The sequence below is a fragment of the Trichomycterus rosablanca genome, chromosome 8, assembly GCF_030014385.1.
Source record: "Trichomycterus rosablanca isolate fTriRos1 chromosome 8, fTriRos1.hap1, whole genome shotgun sequence".
Classification (NCBI taxonomy): domain Eukaryota; kingdom Metazoa; phylum Chordata; class Actinopteri; order Siluriformes; family Trichomycteridae; genus Trichomycterus; species Trichomycterus rosablanca.
This window is the reverse complement of record NC_085995.1, coordinates 3,170,125-3,191,332: the sequence shown is the minus strand read 5'-3', so window position 1 is coordinate 3,191,332 and position 21,208 is coordinate 3,170,125. Positions and strand designations below refer to the sequence as shown.

Sequence of the window (21,208 nt, the reverse complement as noted above, 5' to 3'; positions counted from 1 at the left end):
ATCTGTGGGACTGAAGACACCCCCCCCCCCCTTCCCGACTACACGAGAACTGCACAAATCGTGGAGCAGGAGTTACGATGCATGTGTTCGATGCCCAAAGTCAATTAAATGAGAAGCAACAGCAGCCAAGCACAGGGGTTCAAATCTCCCAAGGGTTCATTACTCATTCCAAACTGGCCCGGAAAGGCAAAAAAATGCCAGTGAATGGAAAGGGACTGAACCTCCGAGTCCGATGAGACGCAGACACGCAGGGGAGGAGGAAATGTAATTGATTTACAAAGTGAGGAGGAAAAGCCGGAGTCTCCGGGGGAATCTGGAGCTCATCAGCCGGGGAACGGCGGGGGATCACAGCTCCACGAAAATTACAATAAAGATCTGTGTTAAGTACCGTTCTGATACAGAGTGCACAGTGAAAATGAAACGTACATTTCTGTGCTTGAAACGGATGATCTGGTGGGGCAGGAGTTTATTATGCAGCCCAACATGACAGACTGGAGTCTTTAGTTTGAGTTTGAACTCGACAGACAAAACAGGCCGTGTCTGAGGGAGGAATCAACAACGAACCTCATGCGAGGGCAGTTGTAGCCTAGCGCTTAAGGTACTGGACTAATAATCCAAAGGTCGCTGGTTCAAGCCCCACTACTGCCAGGTTGCTGCTGTTGGGCCCTTGAGCAAGGCCCTTAACCCTCAATTGCTTAGACTGTATACTGTCACTGTACTGTAAGTCGCTTTGGATAAAAGCGTCTGCTAAATGCTGAAAATGTGAATGTAAATGTAAGCATGGCGTAGAGTCATGTTAAGTCCACTTTTCGACATCTGATCTCACCTGTTTCAGTAGTATGACATTAAATAAAATAAACAAATCGAAAGGTTGCTGATTCAAGCCCCATAACTGCCAGGTTGCCAATGTTGGGCCCTTGAGCAAGGCCCTTAACCCTCAACTGCTTAGACAGTCACAGTAATGTTAGTCGCTTTAGATAAAAACATCTGCTAAATGCTGAGCATAATAAACTCACAGCAAGAACAGCTTGGATTGGCATGTTCTCACTGTGTCTGTGTGGGTTTCCTACTGGTGGTCCGGTTAGACATGCAGTCAGGTTAACTGGAGCTTCTAAAAATCGGCTTAAGTGTGTGTGTTTGTGCCCTGTGATAACCTAGCAACTAGTCCGGGATGTTTTACTGAAGGTCGCCCAATTACTCAGACCCAAAGCAACCCTGACCAGGATAAAGCGGTGGTAAAACAGACAATGAATGAATGAATAAATAAAAGATAGAATTAATTAAACAATTAATAAATAAAAATGAAAAAATAAAAAAAAAGAATGAATAAATAAATGAATAAGTTAATTAATTAATTATTTAATAAACAAAATAATAAATAAATAAAAGAATGAATAAAAAAAATTCATAAAAGAATGAATAAATAAATAAATAAAAGAATAAATAAATAAATATATGAATAAATGAATGAATAAATAAATAAAAGAAAATGAATGAATAAATACATTTAAAAAACTTTAAATAGATAAATAAATAAAAGAATGAATGAATAAATGAATAAAAGAATTAATGAATAAATAAAATAACAAATAAATGAATTAATTAATTAATAAATAACAGAATTAATGAATGAATTAATAAATAAATAAAAGAATGAATGGATAAAAGAAGAAAAGTAAGAATAAATAAATGAATGAGAGCGTTAATTAAAGAATAAATAAATAAAAGAATGAATGAATAAATTAAAGAATAAATAAATGAATGAATGGATGGATGAATGGATGAATGAATGAATGCACAAATTAATGGATGAATGGATGAATGAATGAATGGACCGGCACTGAGCACACATAAATAAAATACAGCTGAAATACTCTCAGCAGGCACTTTAATAAGAACATCTGTACACCTGCACATTCGTGTTATTTTCCCGTCGCCCGGTCATGTGGTATGAAATCATACAGACACGGATCAGCGGCCTCAGTCAATATTCCCATCAAACATCACGACCAACAGAAACGTCATGCCAGCGACTCTGAGCGCGGCGTGATCGTTAGTGCCAGCTGAGCTCATTTCAGTTGGTCAGAAACTGCTGCTGCTGCTGTGGGATGCATACCGCGAGAGTTCGGACAGGACGGTGCACGTGGGCGGACGAGAGGTCAGAGAGGACCGGTGTGAGCTGACAAAAAGTCTGTGGTGAGCATGAGTACAAGATGTGCTCACAGGTGTAATAAATCAATTACAGTGATACCTGTAACTTGACGTCCCCTAAACTCTAAATCTTTATACCCTTAAACTTGACGTGTGAGCGACTGTCGTTTTGTTTAGCGTTCGGCTTGAGCGGTGCAGTAAAACGTCATCAAAGTGCGAATATATAAGTAGATATCCAATCTGTATATGACGTCAATATCGAACCCGATACTGATCCAGGATCGGATCGGGCCCATCTCTAGTTTTTTTAGTGTATAAGTGTTAAAAACAACCTCATTATTGTACATCAGCCTAAAATATAAGCAGCTCCACGGGACCATGGACGCATTAACAGGTTTCCCAAACATTCTTATGGGAAAAAACACCTTTAAAACTCGACGCCACTCCCAGAACCAACTGACGCTGAGTTTCAAGGTACCGCTGTATATAATTTGCAGCAACAGTTTAGGGACGGTCATTTCCTGTTCCATCATGACTGTGCCATTAAGAAAAGCTCGATTTAAAGAAACTCCAGTGTCCTGCACAGAGCCCTGACCTCATTTGGAATGAACTGGAACATCAACTGAGCCATTCTTGAAATACAAACGCTGTCTTATTTTGACCGAGTGGGCACAAATTCTCACAGACATGCTTCAAATTCTTGTAGGAAGCCTTCTCAAAAGAGGGGCTGTTGTTCTAGCTAAAAGGATCACACAGAGGTCACTCTTGGCCATATAGTGTTTCTCAGAACCCAGAACATACTGAGCTTTGGGAGAACATGCAAACTCCACACAAAAGGGACCCATCTGCCCAGCATGGGAATCGAACCCAGGCCCTTCTTGCTGTGAGGCGACAGCAAGAATATTTTAGCTGATTATAAAAATAAACTTTGCGACATTCACTGTACCAGCCAAACCCAAACCCACCAGCGCTGAGCAATGCACCATGGGTTGCCAGGCTAATTATTTCCCTTAGTGGTGCACGCACAAGTCACATGGTCCAAATATGGATCTCATTTTAATCTCGAATCCTTCGTTCAACGCCACACTTCAGAAAATACGAACTGAGCAACTGCGATTCCAATTCCCACCGTCAGTCATCGCTTACAGAAACAATCTGCCCGTCCAAAAGAGGCGACCGTGTCACCCATCAAGCATCTGTGTGCGCCAGGTTCCAGGAGAGAATCCAGAATCCTGCGAGGCGAGGTTATCGGACCACCGCAATAAACGAAGCGCATTCATTAACAGAGCCGGGAGCCGGGAGGGATCTTCCAAATCCCCAGAGCTGTGTGTGTCTTCCCTCACTTTCATGTGCTAAAGATTAAAGCTAAAGGCCATCTCCCGGCGCTCGCACACCGATTCTCACACCCTCCTCCGTCTCCCGGCTCGTTACGCCGGGACTCGATTTTTATTTCTGCTCATTTCGCTCAGCGTCGTGTCCTTTCGGTTCCTGCACGAGGATATTAAAGGTGCGTCACCCATAATGCAGCAGATAAACAAGGGAAAGAATGAGGGGGTGTTGTTCATCTCATCATTTCACCATCGGATCGTTTCTTTGGGGGTGGAAAATACAAAGGAAGGGGGGTGTTTTTTCTCTACCCGGGTCTGTCCCATGTGTCCCACTGCCGAGTCGAAGCCTGGAGCTGCAGATCCGTGATGTAACGATGCTCGACTCTGGTAAGCAACCATGTAGCACGTCAGAGGATGAGGAGCTTGACTTCAATTCAATGTCCTGATAAATTAGTAGCTGCAAATGCATTTTAATTTAAGCTTTTTACACCTGTTCTCATGTACACAGAGGGTGTGTTCGAAAACCTAGTGAGCAACCTTGCTGTCTACTTCCCACATAGGCAGCTGCCTCAGGAGAGAGGATTCTAATAACACATCGACTTATAAATCAGGTTATTCGGACGTGCTACCTAGACAGCGATTACATCGGTTTTCGCTTACTAAGCTAACACAGTTAGCCTCATGCCATTCAAACCAATGGGATGAGGTAACACAACGCACTAGAATGCCAGCTAACGTCTCCCTCCGTGTACCGAAAACGGTTAAATTGTCCCTGACGGATATGTAAATAAACGACACTGGTGCACCTTTATACAAATTAAAAATCAATGAGAATTTATTAAGATTTGAAAGGAACTCAGTTTGTTGCTCCGCATTTCAAACGTCCGCCGCATTTGTAATTTTTTGTGAGAAAAGTCATGCCGAACTGAATGCTGGGATTGCCTTCACCGCTAAGGAAGCGTCAGACGCTCCCTCGTTATTCCGTCAGAATACCGTTCAAATTTAAGGTACCTTATTAGACAGTATTTTAAAGCATCTAAGAATTTAGACATGCCCTCTTCTCAGGAGCGAAGGATGACGTAAAATGCGTCTAGAGATGCGTGTAGAAAGATTAGCTCAAGATAAGTTGGAGGCATATAGCCGAAGTTAAATAACTGAGGTTATACACCTGTTATAAATGTGTGTGGCTAAAACACGTAAAACCACACACGTTCTTATAGGTGTATGTAAACTTTTGACCAAGACTGTATTTCTGTATATTTCTTTCTTGGAGTGAAAAAGTGAGAGAGGGATGGAAAATAAATAAATAAATAAAAAAACATCACCCGACCGTTCAGTCTCTGACAGTAAATTGTTGACAGGTCCCAAAGTGGCGACACATGTTGTTTTCCTCCGAGCTTCACCAAGCTGGTCGAGGTTTCCTTCCAAACCAGCAGGTATCCCGACAGGTGAAAGCTTTCTGAGCTTAATCATGTTGATCATGTTAATCATGTGCACTCAGTCCACATTTATTTATTTATTTATTTATTTATTTTAATGCATTTCCCCCAAATGTTCCTCCAATTTAGTCATATCCAAGTATGATCGCATTTCGCTTCCTCTACTACTGCAGACCTCCACTTTTGACAGAGGAGAGCCGTGACTAACACACGCCCCCTCTGACACGTGTGCAGTAGCCGACCGCTTCTTTTCATCTGCATGAGGAGGATTAATATGGAGATCCGTATCATGCACGGAGAGTCACAGAGCAGAGGTCGTAATTGCAGGAGCTTTGAGGAACCCCCTCCAGCACTCCCACCCTCCAATCATTATCCTTTTGTGTTCCAGCCAGACTGCACTGAAATTTGGAGTAGATAGCGTGAGTTTTACCTCTACGTCACCCGAGCGCCGGCCTACTGTCCCAACTTTTTTGGAACTGATATATTGTGATTTTGGTCCTGGTGTCGAGAGAAAAGGTGGATAAAAAAGGCTCTGCTTTCCAAAATCATGACTCATTCCTGTTCGGTGGGATAAATAAATTCATTTAGCTTGATTCCACCCACATGTGCGCATCTGCTGCGTCTGTTACCATCTGCAAATCTGCGTCGAACGTCGCACCATTCTCTCACCCCAAAATTTTAATGAGGAACTAAAGCTAATGGGGAAGAATTTGCATGATGTTTAATTCCAGCTGGACCACACCAGCCATCCAGTAAAACCCTCACGGTCAACCTCTCAACCTCTACTTTTTTATGCATATTCTCCCGATTTTTAGCTCTTCATTATTCCTCTACTCTGTGCAGGCGCCATCAATCAGCCAGCAGAGGTCGTAATTCGCTTATTTATGAGGTCCCTATCCGGCTCCCTCCATGGATGAACAACAGCTAATCGTTGTTCATGTGGCCGGCCAGCCCAGCCGGATGGCAGAGCAGAGATTCTATACGATGTATTCGAGATCCCAGCTCTGGTGTGCTAGCGTATTTCACCGCTGCGCCACCTGAGCGGCACTTCCTCAAGATTTTTGACTGTCAAAAAACATTTGTGAGGCCAGGCACTGATGTTGGACGAGAAGGCCTGGCTCACAAGCGATGTTCCGATTCATCCCAGAGGTGTTCAGTTGGATTAAGGTCAGGGCTCTGTTTAGGACACAAGAGTTCCTCCAGACACGTCTTTATGGACCTTGTTTATGCGCAGTAGAACAGTCAGGCTAGAACTGGAAATGGCTACAAAGTTTGAAGCATACAATTTTTACACCTGTTCTCAGGTACAAAGAGTCTGTGGTTTAAGCAAAACGGACTAATAAGTTTATAATCAAGACATCAAAAACCATTATTGGGGTTAGAGTGCAGGGTCAGTTATTGTACGGCAATCCTGGAGCAATGTGGGTTAGGGGCCCTGCTCAAGAGCCCAAACTGTTGTCACAAATTTTGAAGCATACAATATGTTTTACTGAACTGGCAGAAACACCTAACTGTGATGATTATGGGGGTGTTTACATACTTTTGCCTATGTGGTGTATTTTATGCCTCGGATCTGACATTCTGGATCTTGAGAGAGATTTTAAGTCTTTAGGTAAAAACTAAAAACACTCGTTCTGCTGTGAAGTTCTGGAGATAAATATTGAGTCAGAAAGACCCTGAATAAATCATAGTTTTGAATATATATGTATATATACAGTATATACTGTATATAAAATGCTATGCAGCTCATAAAGCAGCATGTACACCACGCACGTAGCTCATTACTCAAGGCCGGGGTGGAAAACACGGCAGTTAAAAACACATGATGCAACATAGCAGCTAAACACGACGGTACAGAACATCATTACCAAGATACAACAAATATCTACACCAAAGATCATCAGTTCACTGGCACAAACAAGGTGTTGGATTAAATTCTGCAAGTGAAGAATCGCTCCTGTATGATCCCTTATTCTTACATTACAGTTCTGGAGAGTCACATCATGAAAATGTAACTTAAAGCAGATAAAAATTTTCGTTTTAGTGTTGAGATTCTATTTATTAAGAATTTCAAAAACAATCTACATCACTTTTCTACATCGTCACCTTCCGATGCATTTTTCCCAGCTTCGTACCATGTTTTTGGTTGAGCTTGTAGCCATGAGCGCTGCTTTCACATCATCACATGAAAATCTTCTTCCCCTTAAAGCTTCCTTGAGCGTTCAAAACGGTGGAAATCAGATGGAGCTAGATCCAGACTATAAGCGTCTCTCAGTCTCTCAGACGTGACCGATTACTCCTCCTACTACACCCTCACCGCTTATAACCAAAATATAAGAGTGCGGAAACTTTTTGAAGATCCCTCGTAATTATTACTGGGTGGCCATTTAATTTTTACTAATTTGTTTTTCATTTCATTAAATGTTTTATTGGGCGGTACGGTGGTCCGGGTCCTTTCTGTGTGGAGTTTGCATGTTCTCCCCGTGTCCGCATGGGTTTCCTCCGGGAGCTCCGGTTTCCTCCAACAGCCCAAAGACGTGCAAGTGAGGTGAACTGGAGAAACAAAATTGTCCATGACTGTGTTTGATATTAAACTGATGAATCTTGTGTAATGAGTAACTACCGTTTCTGTCATGAATGTAACCAAAGTGTAAAACATGACGTTAAAATCCTAATAAATAAATAATAACTAAATCCAGTCCTAAATCAACCTGCCCAAACTATAAATTTTTAGTTAGTTTATGGTTTTTATTTAAAATGTGAACTAGATTAACCTAATCCGATGCCATAATGTGGCTAATTACAATTCCTGCATTTACAAGCATAATTAATGCATAAATTAATTACAAACTGAAATCGAGGAGGACGTTAGAAGCTGGGATCTGCTTCTACATGAACGCATGTTGACGGAAAACCTCTCGCATGTGCGGCTGAGCATGAAATTGACGTGTTTCTGAGCTCGGCGTGTCACCTCCTGTACTTCCTGTACACAGTCGTGTTAAATCGCTGTTTGTCGGATGTTCTGATAAATAACATGTATTTTTTTGGGATATTTTAGTGCTGCGGTGAGTCGGTTTAAACTCTGAGTCACTGCCGTGTGTGAGAACTGCGTGTGAACTTTACATTATTAATTCAACAGGTACCGAGGTTGGGTTCTGAACACGTCACATAATACGTCACATGATCACCACATGAACGAGTGAACACCAACATACATTACAGACAAGTACGTTCTCTGCCCGACTAGAGCTGCTTTAGTCAACTGTACACGCTGCTGTTGTAAAGTGGAAACGTCTAGGAGCAACATCAGCTCAGCCGAGAAGCCTCACAAACTCTCAAAAAAATGAATTACAACACACTTCAAAACCATCTGGGTGGAGCTCGGTGGGTAGCTTGGTGGGTAGCACTGTCACCTCACAGCCAGAAGGCTTTGATTTTAATTCCAAGGTTTCCGTTTTTGGCATTTAGCAGACGCCTTTATCCAAAGCGACTTACAGTTCTGTGACAGCATACAGTCTGAGCAATTGATGGTTAAGGGCCTTGCTCAAGGGCCTTAACTCTAGCGGTAACCTAGCTGATTGTGAAGCTTGAACCAGCAACCGTTTAATTACTAGTCCAGTACCTTAACCACTAGGCTACAACATCCCAGCTATGTGGAGCAGTCCTGGTCCTTTGTCTTTGTCTCCGTGTCTTTTTGGGTTTCCTCCGGGTGCTCCGGTTTCCTCCCACAAGTCCAAAAACATGTAAGTAACTAAAATTAAATGTGTGTGTGTGTGTGTGTGTGAATGTGTGTGTGTGTGTGTGTGAATGTGTATGGACTGGTGACCTCTCTTGGAAGTTTCCTACCTTTTGCCCAATAAATCAGACCCACCGCAACCCTGACCAGGATTAACAGGTGGTAAAACAGACTTAGTTCACTCACTACTGGGTTTTAAACTGTCCCTGCACATAATTTATACAACTGCAACCATCAATCGTGTTTCTGAGGCATACATAGACATGTATACATAGACAATCCTCAACATAGACATAGCCAATTCCCGACTGCAATTGTGACCTCTCTTAGCGCTCTTATATTGAATGGAAATGAATCCCTGCAGTCTTGTTCCAAAGTACAAGTACTCGTGGAGGCTCGTACATCAGCACCAACACCGACTCCAGATGAATTTCAATAGATTTTAAATTAGAGGTTCAACAAGCAGACATACAAACCTATATAACAGTATATATCAGTGGTTAAGGTACAGGACAAGTAATCACAATGTTGCCGGTTCAATCCCTGCTACTGCAAAGTTGCCACTGTTGCCTTGAGAAAGGACCTTAACGTTCATTTGCCATAGTATACTGTCATAACTGTACACTACTTTGGATTGTAGCCTAGTGGTTAAAATACTGGGTTAGTAATCAAAAGGTTGCTGGTTCAATCCCCATCACTGCCAGTTTGAGCAAGGCCCTTAACCCTCAATTGTTTAGACAACATACTGTTACAGTACTGTAAGTCGCTTTGGATAAAAGCGTCTGCTAAATGCCATAATAGACAACCCGTCCACATACTTTTGGCCATGTTAGGTGTTCCTCTTTGATAGCACTGCTGTAGAATTCTGTCGTCTCTTTAATGAAGAACTGAAGTGGCCTCCAACTTCCTGCACATTTCTCCTGAATCGAGCCCCAGTCCGCGAGGACAAAACCACCTCATACAGAGGAACGCCAAGTGCAGGAAACATCCCCACAACGTCCCCCTCCTCTGCCCCCTCTCCGCTCCCTCCTGTTTTAAAGACGGCCCCGCTGGCCCCCGTGCCAAAGCCTGAAACAAGAGTGCAGCAAGAAGGGCCCGAGGTACACAAAGGAGCTCCTGTCATTCTAAAATTCTGATCCTCTCTCACGCAGGACCGGCCCACCGCCCCATTCTGAAGGAATCAACTCGCCCTCTCCCGAATCTCACAATGCCCCGCGAGAGGGGTGTGCACCGCCTCCCTCCAGCGCTCACTCGAACAAAGGTAATTTTCCTTTTTGAAGGGTGGAGGGGGGGAAGGGGAGATCATTAAAAACCTGCGATCTACAAACCTCACCACCTAGTACTAGAACTGGAGCTGGAGGATTTATTGGTGCGGGATTAATCATGCGATATATTCATAGCATGTAATGACGCATTTTAAACAAGACGAGTGTCGTCGAGATCAGTGCGTCTTAGTTCTTATTATAACAAACAACATTACACATTAAAATCTATTTTTATTACAGACATTTTCAGCTTTACTGTTAACTATTCATCATTTTTTAACAAACGGTGGATCAGACCCGTATATTTTTCCAGCATATTTTTATTCCACCATAGTGTGGCACGATGACCCTAGGTTCAAGTCCTTTTGTGTGAGGTTTGCATGTTCTCCTCGTGTCTGTGTGGGTTTCCTCCAGGAGCTCCCACAGTCCACAGTTCGTAGAGATACGAAATTTAGCAGACGCCTTTATCCAAAGCAACTTACAGTGCTGTGACTGTAACAGTCTGAGAAATTGAGGGTTAACCACTGGGCTAAGGCTTGCCCTAGATTCATCAGTTCACAACTTTAATATCAAACACAGTCATTGACAATTTTGTATCTCCAGTTCACCTCACCTGCACGTCTTTGGACTGTAGGAGGAAACCGGAGCACCCGGAGTAAACCCACGCAGACACGGGGAGAACGTGCAAACTCCACACAGAAAGAACCCGGACAGCTCCAACTGGGGATCGAACCCTGAACCTTCTTGCTGTGACAGTGCAGCTTCTTGCTGTGACAGTGCAGCCAATTAAAACCAATAAAGCCATGATGACCTGTACTAGTAATCAAAAAGTTGCTGGTTCAAGCCCCACCACTGCCAGTTTGCCACTGTTGGGCCCTTGAGCAAGGCCCTTAACCCTCAACTGACCCTTAGACTATATACTTACACAGTACTGTAAGTCGCTTTGGATAAAAGCGTCTGCTAAATGAAAATGTATAATGCAGACACTACTGGCCGTGTCTGAGGGGGGACGGGGTGACGGAGGCCAGAGCATCTTCACTGTCTGAGCCGTGGAGGAATACACAGAGCATAGCTTGTTCCCCGGTGTGTGTTATGGCTCTATTTCACCTCTGGCTGCTGAAGAGAAGAGCCAGATGGCTTCACGCGTGTTGGAAGGAGGCGTGTGCTAGTCTGTCTGAGTGCTGGATACCTTTGTTTCTTAAATGAATGGAATTACAGCTCACCAAACGTGATGTGTTTTTATTCCACGTTCATTTAACGTGATAATGATGCAACAGCAGAGTCGGCGGCGGGAAGGACGATTCATTCTCACACCGCCGAAGACGCAACCTTTCCGTCGTCTTCCTTTTTTTCCGTCTCGCATTAGAATCCACTTCTGTGCACCTGCAGCCCGAGTCGTTTCGACCCCGGAGCGTCTCGTGATGAGAACATGATTTAATCAAGCGGCTCTTGACCACGTCGACTGAAGTAGAGTCATTTACATGCAGTGTAAAAGCCCACACGCTTCACGCGGAGGAAACATCACTCCCAAACTCGCTCGGCTTTAACAGCACAGCGTATTCGCTTCTAGTTCACGTCCTACAGCTAATGCGCTGATGATTACAAATTCCATAAAAGCTGGGACATGATGTCAAATGCTAAGAAAAGCATTGATCGTTAATTTCATTTAATTAGAAACAGCACAAAAGATTTTACCTTGACTATGTTTTAACTTTTAAGTTTTTTTAATGAATATACACTCATTAGGGACGAAATCAAATCACATTTAACACTGTTACATTTCCTTTCCTTTTAAAAGCACCTAGTTTTGACTGAAGATACCAATTAATTCTGTACAGCCACAGCTGTACAACGTTAAGAAGCTCTGGTGTCGTATCGTCAATACGCATTTGTCTAGTTCAGATAAGCTCATGTACAGAGAAGTCAGCAGTATTTCTGGATGTTGTTGACGTATGGCTTCCTCCTACCTTGCATCTGTCGACGCAGTGACAAACACGTTTACTGACGAAGGTCCATGTTTTAGTATTAAATTTTAAAATAATTGCAGCCAACTTAGGGCACAAAGGTCACAGACATTCAGACATTTCCTGCTGTTATTCTCAGAGATGTTATTGATGATATTATGCCCTGAAAATGGTGAAATACCCATCTTTTTTTTCTTTAATATTCTATTTTTCTTTCAATAGATGTAAAAGAGTGACAAATCAATGCTGTCTGTTTGTATTTCCTATGACAACAACAGCTTTAACAGCATGGTGTATTCGCTTCTAGTTCACGTCCTAAAGCTAATGCGCTAATAATTACAAATTCCAGAAAATGCTTTTTTACATTTACAAATTCCATGATGTAAAATGCTTAGAAAAACCTCCAGGTTTGGATTTTACTCAAAACCAACAACAACATCAACAGCATCTTATGCCAAGTTCACACTACACGACTTTCCAAGTCGTCAGGTCGCTGTACAGTTCACACTACACAACTGGAACTTTTGCACTCGGGAGTCTTCTAAGTCGTGGTTTTCACACTACACGACTGATCGGCAATAGGGGGTCACACACTACACCATCTATCACCAGGACGAGTCTGTCTGGTCTCCCAAACTACGTTTTGTCATGAAAACAAACGCAAGAAGTGACGAAGGGTTTAATGAAACCGGGATTGTCTGTTTTGTAGTGAGTTGGAGGTTAATAAATATTTTTTGCTTGTGTGTGTGCTGATGTATTCTGTATATTATGCCCCTGTCCCACCTTTTTACACTCCTCCCCCAGGTTACCCTTCACCCTGTATCTGGCATTATCATTGGCTGTATTGGTACTGATTCTGATATTTAACATGCTAGATATTTTTCTTCAGTCTGCGAGAGCTCGCTGAGCGAACGCGGAGTTGCTCCTGAGCTGCCACATCTAGCAGCGACCAGTCGGCGAGCAAAAATCAGGGCAAAAATCGTATAGTGTGAACTAGGCATAAGCAGCTCTGGCTAACACAAGGGAAAGGGAAAGGAGGGTATAATATTTGTTACTGGTGTATGATAACTCTCTGTTAGCAGTGCTCATCTGCTTTCTGTCTTGCTGAAAGCTCCAAAGCTACATCTCTTACCTAAACACTGTACAATGGACCTCAGAAACACTCAATTAAAATAAATAATAAGCACATGGAAATAAAAATAAGTACTTGGAACAGGCGTCTCAAAAACAAAACCCGTAAAATTAAACCTTAAGCTGAGATATTTTTTTCCCAGATGATCCAAGAATCACCATCAGTCAAACTTAGCCATGAATCAGCAGATAATGGATATTGGTAATACAGTCCACAGTCAAGCAAGCTTCATATCACAACTGGCTTAGAAGCTGCCAGGCAAAAAAGACGCCCCATGTCCCAAAATCAGCACCTTAACACCTATGTTCTCAGGATCTGCAGACGGGGCATTTTTGACTGGACAGCCTCTTTTTCTGTGGTAAAGTTAAGCTCACCTTATTACATCAGCTCACACACTGAATGGCAGACCTGTTTACCTCTCTATTTTATTTTTTTGGTGCTGGTGTTTGGATTACAGTTGACCAACGAGATAAATTTCATCTCAGTGACAGTATGGGTTCTCCTCAGGTTTGGTTCCAGTCATTCAGTCACAGAATGAGAACAGTTGCAGAAATCAATTAAAAGTATTTGAATAAACACGGACTGGAGCCAGAAGGAGAACGTCGGTGAGTGCAGTGAGCCTGTGGTTATAAAATGCAATCATGCCGCTCAGTGAATCTCTCCTGGATCTCACCCCTGTTTAATTACAGAGCACTCCGACAGACACTGCCACAGGGAGCGCAGGGATCTGACATGGCATGGCGAGATGCATGGGGGTTGCATACAGGATGCATGGGGGTTGCATTATGGGTAAAGGTGCAATATTGCTCTCATTTGTAACGCTGCGTTTGACAGAGAGCAAACCTGCATAAACAGGAAAGCTGCTCTCAGCGTTCTGGACGACATCCGTGACCCACTTAGAAACATTTTAGTGCTGGTCGTCGTCTGACACAGCGCGGGAAAAACCCTTCGAGAGGCGGCATGTGTACCGCTGACAGAATCAAAGAATAAAGATGCTTTTTAGATCCAAGTGTGTGAACCTTCAGCCTGAGAAGATGCTTCGTACATAAGATCCCAAATTTTCACCATGTTTACCATACAAGGCAGTAAAACACAATACACAATTAGTTTATTAAATCAATATAACAAAGACAACCAGAGACACTTTAATTCTAGTTTATTTACCACATTAGAGATGAAAACACCAGTACCAGTGCACAACCATTCCAGTGCCTCTAAAACTGGAAAAACTAGAAACCATCTTTCAAACCCAACCATCAATCAAACTTTGCCATGAATCAGATGCTGGAACGGAGGTAATACAGTCCACAATTAAGAAAGCTTCATATCACAACAGACCTAGAAGCTGGCATCCATAAAAGACGGCCCATGTTCCAAAATCAGCACCTTAACACTTGAAACTTGTTCATTTCACAATCAGGGGCATTTTTGGCATGACTGCTAGGTTGCTTATAAAAATGAAAGCTTTGGTACAAAAACTAGAACCACCTTTCTAAACCTTACATTTCATCTTTTTTTTTCTTTAATGCATTTTCTTCCTTTTTCTCCCGATTTTAGCACGTCCAATTTTTACCCAATTGCGTTATGCTCCCTCTCTACTGTTGCTGACCACCACCCCTGATTGAGGAGAGCGAACTGACACGTGTGCAGTAGCCGACTGCATCTTTTCACCTGCACGAGGTGCGTTCATATGCGGACCAGCTTTGTGTATGGAGAGCCACACCCTGATCAGCATTATTCCTCTACTATGTGCAGGCACCATCAATCAGCCAGCAGAGGTCGTAATCAGTTATGAGGTCCCTATCCGGCTCCCTCCATGGGGGAAAAACAGCCAAACGTTGTTCATATAGCCGCCCAGTCCAGCCGGATGGCAGAGCTGAGATTCAATACAATGTATTCAAAATCCCAGCTCTGGTGTGCTAGCGTATTTCACTGCTGCGCCACATGAGCGGCTCCTAACATTTAATCTTGAAACTTTAATACTGGAATCTTTCTTTTTAAAGATTTAAACTTTAGTACTCAAACACTATCACTGGAATTGAAAACTTTGGAACTAAAACTGAGACCTTTCATAATATTAAGTAAAACTGTGTTTTTAGAAGTAAAACATTGGCACTAAAAGCAGAATCTTCTCTTTCTAGAAATGAAAACATTGGTACTTTAAAACTGGAACCTAGAAATAGAAACGTTTGTACTGAAACTTAAACATTTGTTAAGCGAATTTAAAATTTGGTCCTAAAGACTTTTAAAAGCTTAAAAGTAAAGATGTAATAATACACTCTACCCACGATGCAATGCAATTCACGATACCGGGTTCATGATACGATTTTGACAATCGATTGAAGACAAATTATGAAAAAGTTTCCTTTTATTATTTCTCTTTAAAATAAAATAAAATTTTAATGAGCTTTTCTGATCCAGAAAAACAAAATCCAGAGACGACAAATGGAACCGAGACCATCAGAACGAGGGAGCGTTTCCTCCAGCAGGACCTAATTGGTGTAGCAGGTCTGAATTCAATAATCTAATAAAAGAAACACAAACACACTAAAAGCTCATCTGTAAGGCAGGACGGCTTAAACGCATGGTACGTCGGAATCAATATTAGCTCCTGATTTCAGCACCAGTCGATTCTGAGGACCAGAAAATGTCATCCGTATATATTGTATAATATCGATTTAAAAGAATCGGCTGATAATAGCCAGAGTCCAGTTTTCAACCGAGCCAATTAGATTAAACCATTTAAAACTCACTCGGACGTCAGCAGGTCCAAAAATCAATCCTGTTTATTTTAACAGCACATCTGCAAATTATTGAGTTGTTTTCATTGAGGTGTTTTAGTCACATCAGCTGCTAATAGGTCAATCAATTACCGTCAATCGATTACATGCTTTCAACTCTGTGGCAACAGTTTGGGAAAGGCCATTTCCTGTATCAGAATACAAACACTGTTGATGTTATGATTTATTTACGCCATGTCGGGTGGAAAACGGTCCAATCATGCAGGAACTGTTACAGAATGGTGATGAATCTGGACAAAAAATCTGGTGCATCTGCTCGGTTCTTCATTTCCATAAGCAGGTCTGTGTTTTTCAGCTCAGACCGGTTCCCGGTTCACCCGCGATTACATTTCACCATCTGGTCGTCTCTAAATGAAGCGATATTCATGAGCACCGTTGGTTGAGGCGACCATTGTTGTGCTGACCACAGGGAAAACAAACAAGTGCACATGACTCAATAGTAGAAAAATATAGCGAGTCCCACGGATGGACCTGTGAGTCAGTCGGTGAACAGAACACGGGAGTGATATAACCAACCATCAGCCATCACGCCGGTTTATTTAGCTCTCATTGATCGTCTCTCACCACGGCTACAGGATTTATGCATGATATTTACACACCGGAGGAGGCAAAAACAATTCTCATCCTTCTCCAACGCGGAGGGGGATTATTATTATTATTTCTGTGTTTACTACAGACCAGTACTTACAGCACAAAATGAGAAATGAGTGAGTGGAAACATCTTAAATAAAGACATGTGCCTGTAATGTAACTTATATTTGTCAGTTGAGGTGGGTATTAATCATTTTTGATCATTTAAGACATCATTAGATTATCCTGGTCACGGTCGATGTTGTTCAGCTTTCACTGGGAAACACTAGGTGCAAAACAAGAATACTTGGCCACCCTCTCAAACAGCCAATTATGTCTGTGCTACAAGCACATCTGAGATTCGAACCCCGATCTCTAACACATAAGACCATCTATTATCAGACTTATTTTTATCAGACATCAAGTGACATTATTTCAGTCCTTTGGATGATCCATTTGATAAACAATTCCATTAAAATTACAGACAAATATGAATTGATTTTAGGTGCAGTTATATTTTATAATAATATAGTAATAATATTGGCCATATAAGGTAAATTTGTCCAAAATAGATGATGTAAAGGATCACTGGTCAATATTTTATTGTTTTATGGATGGATGGATGGATGGATGAGTGGGATGGATGAGTGGATGAGTGGATGGATGGATGGAAGAATGGCTGGCTGGCTGGCTGGATGGACGGATGGATGAGTATATGTATGAATAGATGGAAGAATGGCTGGCTGGATGGATGGATGGCTGGATGAGTGGATGGATAGATGGAAGAATGACTGGCTGGCTGGCTGGATGGATGGATGGATGGACATCCCAACAGTCAGTACAGTTTAATCAAAGCAAATGTTTCAAAACTCGTTGAAAGGGAAAAACTGTTTATAATAATGTCTAAGGTTTTGGAATGTAAAGTCCACCAAGCTCATGGTCAGCTGTCCACATATATTTGGTCATACAGTGTAAGTCAGTTTGTCTGGGTCTTGTTTTGCCTCATAGTCACAGCCTGGATGACGAGAAGATATTGAATAATATGTGAATATTTTTGTGCGTTTCTCATATAAAAGCTGTGAAGAGTCCAGATTGTGACCTGAAGGCTTTAAACTCTTTATAATGGCAGCACTGGGCCAAGTCTTCCCACACACACGCATACACACACACACACACGCACACACGCACACACACACACACACACACACACACACTGCCTTTATATCCCACTATCAATTATGGATCTTGGAGACTTCGAGAGACGCTGCTATTATGCAAACTGTAGATTCACTAAATAGTTCTAGGTGAATGGTAAATGGTTCTCGGTTCCAGGTCAGTGGTAAATGGTTAAATGGTTCTAGGTCAATGGCAGAAGGTTCTAAGTGAATGGTTAATGGTTCTAGGTGAATAGTAAATGTTTCTAGGTAAATGGTTCTAGGTGAATAGTAAATGGTTCTAGGTAAATGGTTCTAGGTGAATAGTAAATGGTTCTAGGTGAATAGTAAATGGTTCTAGGTAAATGGTTCTAGGTGAATAGTAAATGGTTAATTGTTCTAGGTGAATGGTTACTGGTTCTAGGTGAATAGTAAATGTTTCTAGGTAAATGGTTCTAGGTGAATGGTTAATGGTTCTGTGTGAATGGTTAATGGTTCTAGGTGAATGATAAATGGTTAATGGTTCTAGGTGAATGGTAAATGGTTCTAGGTGGATGGTTAATGGTTCTAGGTGAATGATAAATGGTTAATGGTTCTAGGTGAATGATAAATGGTAAATGGTTCTAGGTGAATGGTAAATTGTTCTAGGTGAATGATAAATGGTAAATGGTTCTAGGTGAATGGTAAATGGTTCTAGGTGGATGGTTAATGGTTCTAGGTGAATGATAAATGGTTAATGGTTCTAGGTGGATGGTTAATGGTTCTAGGTGAATGATAAATGGTTAATGGTTCTAGGTGAATGGTTAATGGTTCTAGGTGGATGGTTAATGGTTCTAGGTGAATGATAAATGAGCCATAAAGACATGGTTCAATGAATCTGGTGTGGAAGAACTCCAGTGGACAAGAACTCCTCAAACCCTCTGAATACACCTGAGATTCATTTGGACACTGATTGTGAGTCAGTTCTCCTTGTCCAACACCAACATATTCCCACAGACACTTGGGTGCAGGGGGGCTATTCATGGGGGCGTACTCCAAATAAATGCCTACGGTTTAGAAAGGCCAACAGTTTCATGGTAAATGTAATGTAATAGTTTCTGTAGGTGCATATTTGGGGTTCTTAGCACCTCAAATGGCAATCAGGTTAAAGCTCTGGACTACCAACTGGAAGAGAAAGACGATCAATCTCATCTTGGCCAAGCTGGCATTGCTCCAAATGTTTTTCCCCTATTAATGTCCTCCAGAACAACCCCCCCACCCCCTGCCAAGATTGACTAACCCAAGAACTCAAGAAAGAGGAGAGCTTGAGACCAAAGAAACCTACAACAACCAGCTACATGCGCATAATTTGGTAATTATATAACTTGGTATTTTTAAGTTTTACTTTGGAGCTTTTAGTTGTAGGATTCTGAAGACCCATTAGAGGGTTCCACAAAAGGAACAGTGCATTATGAACCTTCTGGGTGCTACTAGAACCACAGTTTGTATGTTTTATGGCACAGAAGAGATTCCTGCAGGTTCTTGATTGTTGGAATGGTTGGACAGATCTTTGCACCTCAAATAGTGATGTACTTGGAACCTTTTCTCTTGTAGGTTCCTAAGAGTATAAAGCCCATTTTAGACCAAACATTTCAACTCTTAGTTTAGTAAGACATGGCTAATGGTTTGGGTAGAACATTTGTACTTGTCACTTTTCCAAATGGTTCTAGTTTATAGCTTTCTTTTCTGGGTTTCTACACTCCAACCCCCTTTTGTAAGTGTCAAGCCCTGTTATCTGTCTGTGTATGGTTGAAAAAAAGGGTTCATTGGGATGGTTCTAGTTCTTGAGTGAAAAGCATATTCCCACATGGTTCTTTGCACCTTTAAAGATCTACTATGAGTTCTGCTTTGAGCCTTCCCACAATGTCAGGGTTCTAATTGTCACTAAATGGTTCTGCTTGGAGCATTTACTGTTCTAGGTTTCTACATACAAAAGAAACGGCCCCTTTACAAAGCAGATACGGAATAATAAAGGTTCCTCATTGGTTCTTGGGGTGATTTGTGGGTTTTAGTAGGAGCATCTGTACTTCTCCCATCTCTGAAAGGTGTTCTGCACCTCAAATTAGCCCTTTAATAAGGTCCTGTGTAGATGTTTGCTCTTACAGGATGCTATGAAGACCAACCAAAGCACCAAACCAGAGCTGCAACCATGGAACGTTATAACGGGACAGTCTGGGATTGTTCCTGTCTATAGATGCACACTGGATATTTAATCCATCAGGATAAAGTGTTTATAGCTCCTCCACATGCAGTACATGTATATAATGCGTGTGTTTGTCCAGGAGAGAAGCTGTATTGATGGGATGTGAAGCAGACGCGGTTGTGCTCTTACCTCTGTGCCGCTCGGATGTCGCTGTTCCTCGGATAAACCCAAACCCGGGGCCCGCTGGAATACAAATCTGCTTCTGCTTCAGCTCCTCCACTCCTCCATGCTTCTGCTTCTTCTGTTTTTTCTTCCCTCTCACACCGGGAGCGCGGGCCTCCGTTCCGAGCAGGTGCACGCGCCTCCCACTGATGAAGACCCCGACCGACAACGATACCCCGAGACCGACACCCCGACACCGAACCAGTCCGAACCTTCTCCCCTGAGGATCAGCGCTCCATGCCAGAGGAACAGCGGTGCGAGGACGAGCAGCTCCGCGTCTTTAATCCGCCTTCACAGAAAGCGTCCTCGCTCGCGCAACGGTTCCACCTCCCGCGCGCTCCCGTCTCTTCTACCGGCTGCTCGAGCGCCTGCACCCATTTGCCTCTCTCTCTCTCTCTCTCTCTCTCACACACACACACACACTCTTCTCTCTATTTCACTTTCTCTCACTGTCTCTCTCTCTTTCACTTTCTCTCACTGTCTCTCTCTCTCTCTATTTCACTTTCTCTCACTCTCTCAATTTCACTTTCTCTGTCTCTCTCTCAATTTCACTTTCTCCCACTCTCTCAATTTCACTTTTTCTTTCTCTTTCTCACACTCTCACTTTCACTCTTTTCACTCACATTATATGACTCACTATTGCTCTCATTCTCACTCTCACACTCTTCTTTCTCTCTTTTTAAATCTCACGCTCTCTCACTTTCACTCTTGTTCAGACACTATTCCTTTTCTTTCACTCTCTCTCTCACTGTATATCTCTCGCTCTTGCACTTTTGCTCTCTCACACTCTCACATTCACTCTTATTCACACACCACATCACTCTCAAACTCTCGCTTGTTGTCCTTCTCTTACTCATTTTCTTTCACTCTCTCACTCTATATCTCTCGCTCTTGCACTTTTGCTTGCTCACAATCTCACTTTCACTCGTTTCACACACTGGATCACTCTCGCTTGTTATTGTTCTCTCACTCTCACTTTCTTCCACTCTCACTCTCTCACTCTATATCTCTTTCTCTTGCACTTTCACTCTCATACTAGTCTTTCATTCACTTTAAATCTCTTGCTCTTGCACGTTCACTCTTATACTCCTCTTAATCACTTTAAATCTCTTGCTCTCACCTTTGCTCTCTCACACTCTCAATTTCACTCTACAGACACTACATCACTCTCGCTTGCTATTTTCTCACTCATTTTCTTTCACTCTCATACTCTCACTCACTCTATCTCTCATTTTATATCTCTCTTTTTACAGCCACACTCTTT

At 42.3% G+C, this 21,208-nt stretch overlaps 1 protein-coding gene across 1 annotated transcript in view; it reads right to left on the bottom strand.

Moving 5' to 3' along the window:
- Positions 1–20,270, bottom strand: part of nexmifb (neurite extension and migration factor b) — a 79,867-nt gene extending 59,597 nt beyond the window's left edge. Inside the window, exon 1 of the mRNA XM_063000379.1 lies at positions 19,912–20,270. The gene's annotated coding sequence lies outside the window, so the exon portion shown is untranslated. The remainder of the gene's footprint in view (positions 1–19,911) is intronic.
- Positions 20,271–21,208: the final 938 nt, after the last annotated feature.